The sequence below is a fragment of the Zalophus californianus genome, chromosome 2 (genome assembly GCF_009762305.2).
Source record: "Zalophus californianus isolate mZalCal1 chromosome 2, mZalCal1.pri.v2, whole genome shotgun sequence".
In the NCBI taxonomy this organism is placed as follows: Eukaryota; Metazoa; Chordata; class Mammalia; order Carnivora; family Otariidae; genus Zalophus; species Zalophus californianus.
The window spans coordinates 106,974,890-106,982,017 of record NC_045596.1 but is presented as its reverse complement, the minus strand read 5'-3'; the positions used below and the strand labels follow the sequence as shown (position 1 = coordinate 106,982,017).

At 41.5% G+C, this 7,128-nt stretch overlaps 1 pseudogene; it reads right to left on the bottom strand.

Moving 5' to 3' along the window:
* Positions 1-875: 875 nt before the first annotated feature.
* On the bottom strand, positions 876-2,260 carry LOC113925497 (annotated as a pseudogene).
* Between the last annotated feature and the right edge of the window lie 4,868 nt (positions 2,261-7,128).

Sequence of the window (7,128 nt, the reverse complement as noted above, 5' to 3'; positions counted from 1 at the left end):
ATTCCTCATATCAGTAAGATCATATGATGCTTGTCTCTCTCTGATTGACTTATTTCGCTTAGCATAATACCTTCTAGTTCCATCCACATCATTGGAAATGGCAAGAGTTCGTGGTTTTTTTGATGGCTGCATAATATTCCTGTGTGTGTGTGTGTGTGTGTGTGTGTGTGTGTGTGTGTGTGTGTGTGTATATACCACATCTTTTTTTTTTTTTAAGCACAAACCAGCCCAGGGCACCTTTATTACACTCTTGTGGGCTAAGGAACCCAGGGCATGAACTCATGGGCTTAAGAATTAGCTCTTATCAAATAAAGTTAAGAAAAAAAAAACACCTATGTCAGCCTCATTCCTTTGGTCATTATAAAGCAACAGAAAACATTTAGAAGTTATTTATAAACTGTGGGAAGTTCAAGGAACATCTCTGTTCTGTGCCTTCTCTTCCCTCTCTTATCGGGTGGTGGCAGAAGCAAGTCTTCAGGAGATGCTGCAGTAGCTGGATAATGGAGGTTTTTTCACTTTTATTTTCCATAAAAGCAAGAACAAATGAGACCTAGTGGGACTGTCCCCTTCCCCAGTAGGGACAATGACTGGCTTGGAGGTGAAGAGTCTCCTTTCGCTGGTAGGTGCGTAGTGCAGGGACAGTAGGGGAGGGTGGGCTCGCCAGCGGAAACGTCCATTGCTGACCTCACGCGCACACACACAGGTGGTGACTCTTTTAGGCAGCATGGTTTCTGATCCTTCCTTAGGATGCAGCAGTCTTTTTAAAAAAATACTGTATAATAATAATAATATGAATTTCTCTCTCTTGTTTTTTTTGTTTTTGTTTTTCCATTTCCTTTAAGGATTAAGGTAGGAGGGGAGAGGAAGAAACAATGTCATTCATCTGTTAGGTCCTGAACAAAGAAAACTTCTGTGTGGCTGAGTCCTGCTTCCTGCAGCGTGGTGGTGGGGGGGGGGGGGTTGGGCCACTCCTCTGAAGGGATGCAGGGCAGCACCTGCCGGGGAAAGTTGGCTTCAATCTGAAACTTTTCTGGTCTTTCTTTCAAGGAAAATAAGAAGTCGTGGATTACTGTTAGAGACTGTGAAAAGTGGAATCGTTTCTCTACTCGAGAATCATTGGGTAATTTGAAAATGATCTTGACACTTTCAGGGTCATCAAGGGAAGGCTCCGGGGGCGGGCTCTCCAACTTCCTTTCCCTTTCCTCTTGTAAATTCCGCCGCCGTCTCTCTTCTGTCAACTTCTGCTGTTGCACCTCCTCCTCCTTCCGCTGCTTCCGCTCCCGCTCCTCTCTTTTCTTCCCTTCTTTCTCCTGGTCAGCCCTGACAGAGGCCAGATAGGTCTCCTCCTGCTATTGTCTCAACACCTGGGTCTGGTTTCGTTCTTCCCTTTCAAGGCGTTCTGACACCAGGTAAGTCTGGTTTGCATCCATGATAAATGTCAGCTGGTTAATGAGGTCATCGGGTTGAATGAGGCCTTCTAGCCGTCCCACCACATTCTCCTATCCTTCAGCATAATCATGGCCAGGAATGGGTTGGTGTTCTCTCGTAAAGCCTGTGAGACCCTATATCCCTCAGGTTTATTTGTGGAGCATGTCCAGAAGAGCATCCTAGTGTTTATTAGGGAAATAACTTCAGGTGCACAGTGTGTGTTGCGACAGAACTCATCAGAGTCCTGGTGATCATCTCCATGCAGATAAACCAAAAGGAAGTGAAGCTCCCGCTTGGCATCATTAAGTGCCTGGCTGTACGTTCCCTGGTAGAAGACAGGGTGTGCCCTCCCGTATTTCTCTTCAAAAGAGTGCATAAATGAAACAATGTCCCCAATGGGGTCAGTGACCCGGCTGCGAGGGTCAGGCCGTATAAAACGAAGAGCAAACCTAAATATATCAAGTAATGTGTAATAGGTAAACCGGAATGGAAGCATTTTCAAGTAATAACCCCATCCAAGCAGCCCCCTTGGTTGTGGTCTCTAGACAATATAACTGTAGATCCTGTGGTCAGCTGTACTAACTTGCAGGGGTCGGGATGGAGGTGGGTTGAAAACACTTGGTACACCTTCTTGCTCATGCAATTGGTCCTTTACAGCAGCCTCTATGTTCCAGTTATGCTGTTCCAAGGTATGGCGACATTGATCCATAGATTCTATGCCAGTCAGATCCTGAAACTGCAGCAGCTTCTCTGTCTGCTCCTGGGTTAGATCCTGCTCCTCAGGTGCCACCACTTTGCTGCCTCCTCTAGGCTTCTGACCCGTGGGCACCATCACCCCTATACCACATCTTCTTTATCCATTCATCTGTTGATGGACACCTTGGCTCTTTCCATAGTTTGGCTACTGTGGACGTTGCTGCTATAAACATTGGGGTGCCCGTACCCCTTCGGATCACTATATTTTTATCTTTGTGGTAAATACCCAGTAGTACAATTGCTGGGTTGTAGGGTAGCTCTATTTTCAACCTTTTAAGGAACCTCCATACTGTTTTCCAGAATGACTGCACAAGCTTGCATTCCCACCAACAGTGTAAGAAGGTTCCCCTTTCTCTGCCTCCTTGCCAATATCTGTCGTTTCCTGACTTGTTAATTTTAGCCATTCTGACTGGTGTGACGTGGTATCTCATTGAGGTTTTGATTTGGATTTCCCTGATGCTGAGTGATGTTGAACACTTTTTCATGTGTCTGTTGGCCATTTGGATGTTCTCTTTCCAGAAATGTCTGTTCATGTCTTCTGCCCATTTCTTGATTGGATTATTTGTTCTTTGGGTGTTGAGTTTAATAAGTTCTTTATAGATTTTGGATACTAGCCCTTTATCTGATATGTCATTTGCAAATATCTTCTCACATTCTGTAGGTTGTCTTTTGGTTTTGTCGACTGTTTCCTTTGCTGTGCAAAAGCTTTTTATCTTGATGAAATCCCAATGTTCATTTTGGCCCTTGCTTCCCTTGCCTTTGGCGCTGTGTTTAGGAAGAAGTTGCTGTGGCTGAGGTCGAAGAGGTTGCAGCCTGTGTTCTCCTCAAGGATTTTGATGGATTCCTGTCTCACATTTAGGTCTTTCATCCATTTTGAGTCTATTTTTGTGTGTGGTATAAGGAAATGGTCTAGCTAGTTTCATTCTTCTGCATGTGGCTGTCCAATTTTCCCAACACCATTTGTTGAAGAGACTGCCTTTTTTCCATTGGACATTCTTTCCTGCTCTGTCAAAGATTAGTTGACCATAGAGTTGAGGGTCCATTTCTGGGCTCTCTATTCTGTTCCATATCTATGTGTCTGTTTTTGTGCCAGTACCATACTGTCTTGATGATTGCAGCTTTGTAATAGAGCTTGAAGTCCAGAATTGGGATGCCACTGGCTTTGCTTTTCTTTTTCAACATTCTGGCTATTCGGGGTCTTTTCTGGTTCCATACGAATTTTGGGATTATTTGTTCCATTTCTTTGAAAAAAGTGGATGGTATTTTGATAGGGATTGCATTAAATATGTAGATTACTCTAGGTAGCATAGACATTTTCACAATATTTGTTCTTCCAATCCATGAACATGGAACATTTTTCCATTTCTTTGTGACTTCCTCAATTTCTTCCATGAGTATTCTATATAAACTCACAATTATTCTTGGTGCTATGCTAGATTTTGTACCCAAAAAAGACATAAGTGCATATGTTGCATCAGTTGGAGGCTTACATTTAAATGGGCAACATTGAGTGGATAAACACATACAAGATTTAGCACAATAAGAACTAAACTAGTTAGTGAATGGACTAATGTAATTCCAGCATACAAAAGTGCAGAGCAAATGCATATCAAGGGTGAGAAATGGGAGCGTGGGAAGAGAGAGGATAGAGAGCACCCAGGTAGAGAAAGTGTTAGAAGATATCAGGATTTATTGTTGCCTAAAAATAACATCGTAAAAAGTGTGCACAATAGACTATCACATGTATGAAAAAGTTTATCTATACATTGCTTTTCTTGTATATATTTTAAAATATCTCTGAAAGGATACACAAAATCCTATAACATTGGTTGTTTGCAGAAGTGGGAATGGGTGGGTTGGAATGGGAACAGAGAGGGAGAAAGATTGCTTACTGTATACACTTTTAAATTGTTAAAAATTTGGATTATGTAAATTATCTATTTAAAAGTTTAAAAAATTAAGCTTAAAAAGTTAATGGGTCAGAAAATAATTTCCAGAATATTTATAATATTAAATAGGAAAAACAGGCATGAATGCATACACATACATCAAAAGAATTTTGTACCAACAGAGGGAAAGATGGTGGCAGAATAGGAGGAGGCTAGGCTTGCCTAGTCCCACGAATACAACTATAACTATCATATCATCCAAAATACCCCAGAAATCAATCTGAAGATGGGCAAAACAAACTCCACAATGAAAGTTTGAGTAGAAGCCACATTGAAGGAAGTAAGTGTGCAGACATGACTTGGGAGACAAACAGATTGTGCTCACTGTGGTGGGGAAGGAGCTACAGTCACAGAGAAGGGTGAGAGACAGACTCTCACACAGGGGAATGCACAGGGAAAACAAATCCCCATAGCAATTGGCTTGGAAAGCAAAAGGACCTGAATTTTGTGAGTTCTTTCAACGAGTGGGGTTTAAAGCCTGGAGTCTTAAAGGTCAGTGTGCTTGGCTCTGGGATAGCTCAGAGGACATTGGGGCTGCTTTTGGAGAAGAGGCAGGGCAAACAGCCTGCAGACTTACAGTATGGAAACAGAGATCTGAAGAGCTCCTGCGGCACACAGTGAGAGGTTAGTTGTTCATCTCAGAGCATGTCCCAGAGAGGCAGCATTTATGGAGAAACCCCTCCAGAAACAAAGGAACTGGCAGGTACCATTTCACACACACACACACACACACACACACACACACACACCTCCCCCATGCACACCACCCCCATTGGCCTCTCAGCATTAGCACAGAGTCACATGGGAACCAGCACAACACCCACACTTGTTACCTAAGTTGCTTACACCAAGACTCATGGCCCACACTTCAGTGGAACTACCCTTTCCAGTCATGTTCACCTCAGTCCCAGCATAGTGTTTCCTCTCCCCCAGAAGACTGGTCCAAACCCGTACCAACATTGCACCACTTTCAGGCCAGGGATCACACACTGCCGACAACAGGCAAAGAGAGCCTCTGCAGATGACTATCCTGAAAAATAAAGCAACCAGGACACAACAGGAAAGCACACACAACACAAATTGGAGACACCCCAGGAAGTGCCAGGCCCTGGGGAAGAGGGGACCCTAAACTGCAGGGTGCTATAGGACCTCTTCTTTATAAAGCCATTACCCTCAAGAACAGGAGACATAGCTGACTTTCCTAACACAGAGAAACAGGCACAGAGACTTAGACTAAATGAGAAGACAAGGGAATTTGTCCCAGATGAATGAACAGGACAAGGCCACAGCCAGAGATTTAAGTGAAATAGATATACGTAACATGTCTGGTGGGAAATTTAAAGCAATGGTCATAAGGATACTCACTGGACTTGAGAAAGAAGTGGAGGACATCAATGAGACCATTAACACAGAGGTAAGGAATAACATAGCAGAGATAAAAGTTTCAATAAACAAAATGACAAACACACTTGGAATGAACTGCAGGTTGGAAGAAGCAGAGGAATGAATTAGTGACCTAGAAGACAGAGTAATGGAAAGTAATCAACCTGAAAAAAAGAATTACGCAAAATGAGAATATACTTAGGGAACTCAGTGACTACAGCAAACATAATAACATTCGTACAATAGGAGTCCCAGAAGAAGAGAGAAAAGGGGGCAGATAATTTATTTAAAGAAATAATACCTGGGAACGCCTGGGTGTCTCAGTTGGTTAAGCATCTGCCTTCAGCTCAGGTCATGATCTCAGGGTCCTGGATCAAGCCCCTTGGCTTCTCCCTCTCCCTCTGCCTCCCCCCTCCTGCTCGTGCACTCTCTCTCTCTCCCTCTCTTTCTCAAATAAATAAGTAAAAACTTAAAAAAAAAAAAAGAAAGAAAGAATACCTGAAAACTTCCCTAATCTAGGAAAGGAGACAGATATCCAGATTCAGGAAGCACAGAAAACCCCCAACAAAATCAACAAAATCAGATCCATACCAAGACATATTGTAATTAAAATGGCAAAATATAATAAAAAATATTAAAAGCAACAAGACAAAACCAGACAGTCACATACAAAGGAAAGTCCAAAAGTTATCGGCAGATTTTCAGCAGAAATTTTCCAAGCCAGAAAGGAGTGACATGATACATTCAAAGTGCTAAGTGGGAAAATCCTGCAGCAAAGAATACTCTATATAGCAAGGCTATCACTGAGAATAGGACAGATAAAGAGTTTCCTAGACAAACAAAAACTAAAGGAGTTCATGACCACTAACCCAGCTCTGAAGAAATATTAAAGGGGACTCTCTGAGTGGAAAGGAGAGGCCAAAAATGACAATGTGAAGTTAGGAAACACAAAAGCAGTAAAATGAATATTTCTGTAAAAAATCAGTCAAGGAATTCACAAAATAAAAAGATGTAAAATATGACCCCTTATACCTAAAATGTGTGGAGGAGAGGAGTAAAGAATAGGTTCAAACTTAAACAACCTTCAACTTAATATAGACTGCTATATGCAGATGTCATATACAAACCTGATGGTTACCACAAATCAAAAAACCACCAATAAATTTGCAAAGAATAAAGAAAAAGAAATCCAAATATATCACTAAAGAAAATCAGCAAACCATTAAAGAAACACAAGAAAGAATCAGAGAAAATCTTCAGAAACAACCACAAAACAAGAATTAAAATGGCAATAAGTACATATCTATCAATAACTGCTTTGAATGTAAATGGACTAAACACTCCAATCAAAAGGCATAGGGTGACAGAATGGATAAAAAACAAACCGATCTATATGCTGCCTACAAAAGAGTCATTTTAGACCTAACACATCTGCAGATTGAAACTGAGAGGATGGAGAAATATTTATTATGCAAATAGAGATCAAAAGAAAGCCAGAGTAGCAATACTTATATCAGACAAAATAGACATTAAAACAAAGATTGTAACAATAGACAAAGAAGGACACTATATAAAAATAAAGGGGACAATCCAAGAAGAAGATATAACAATT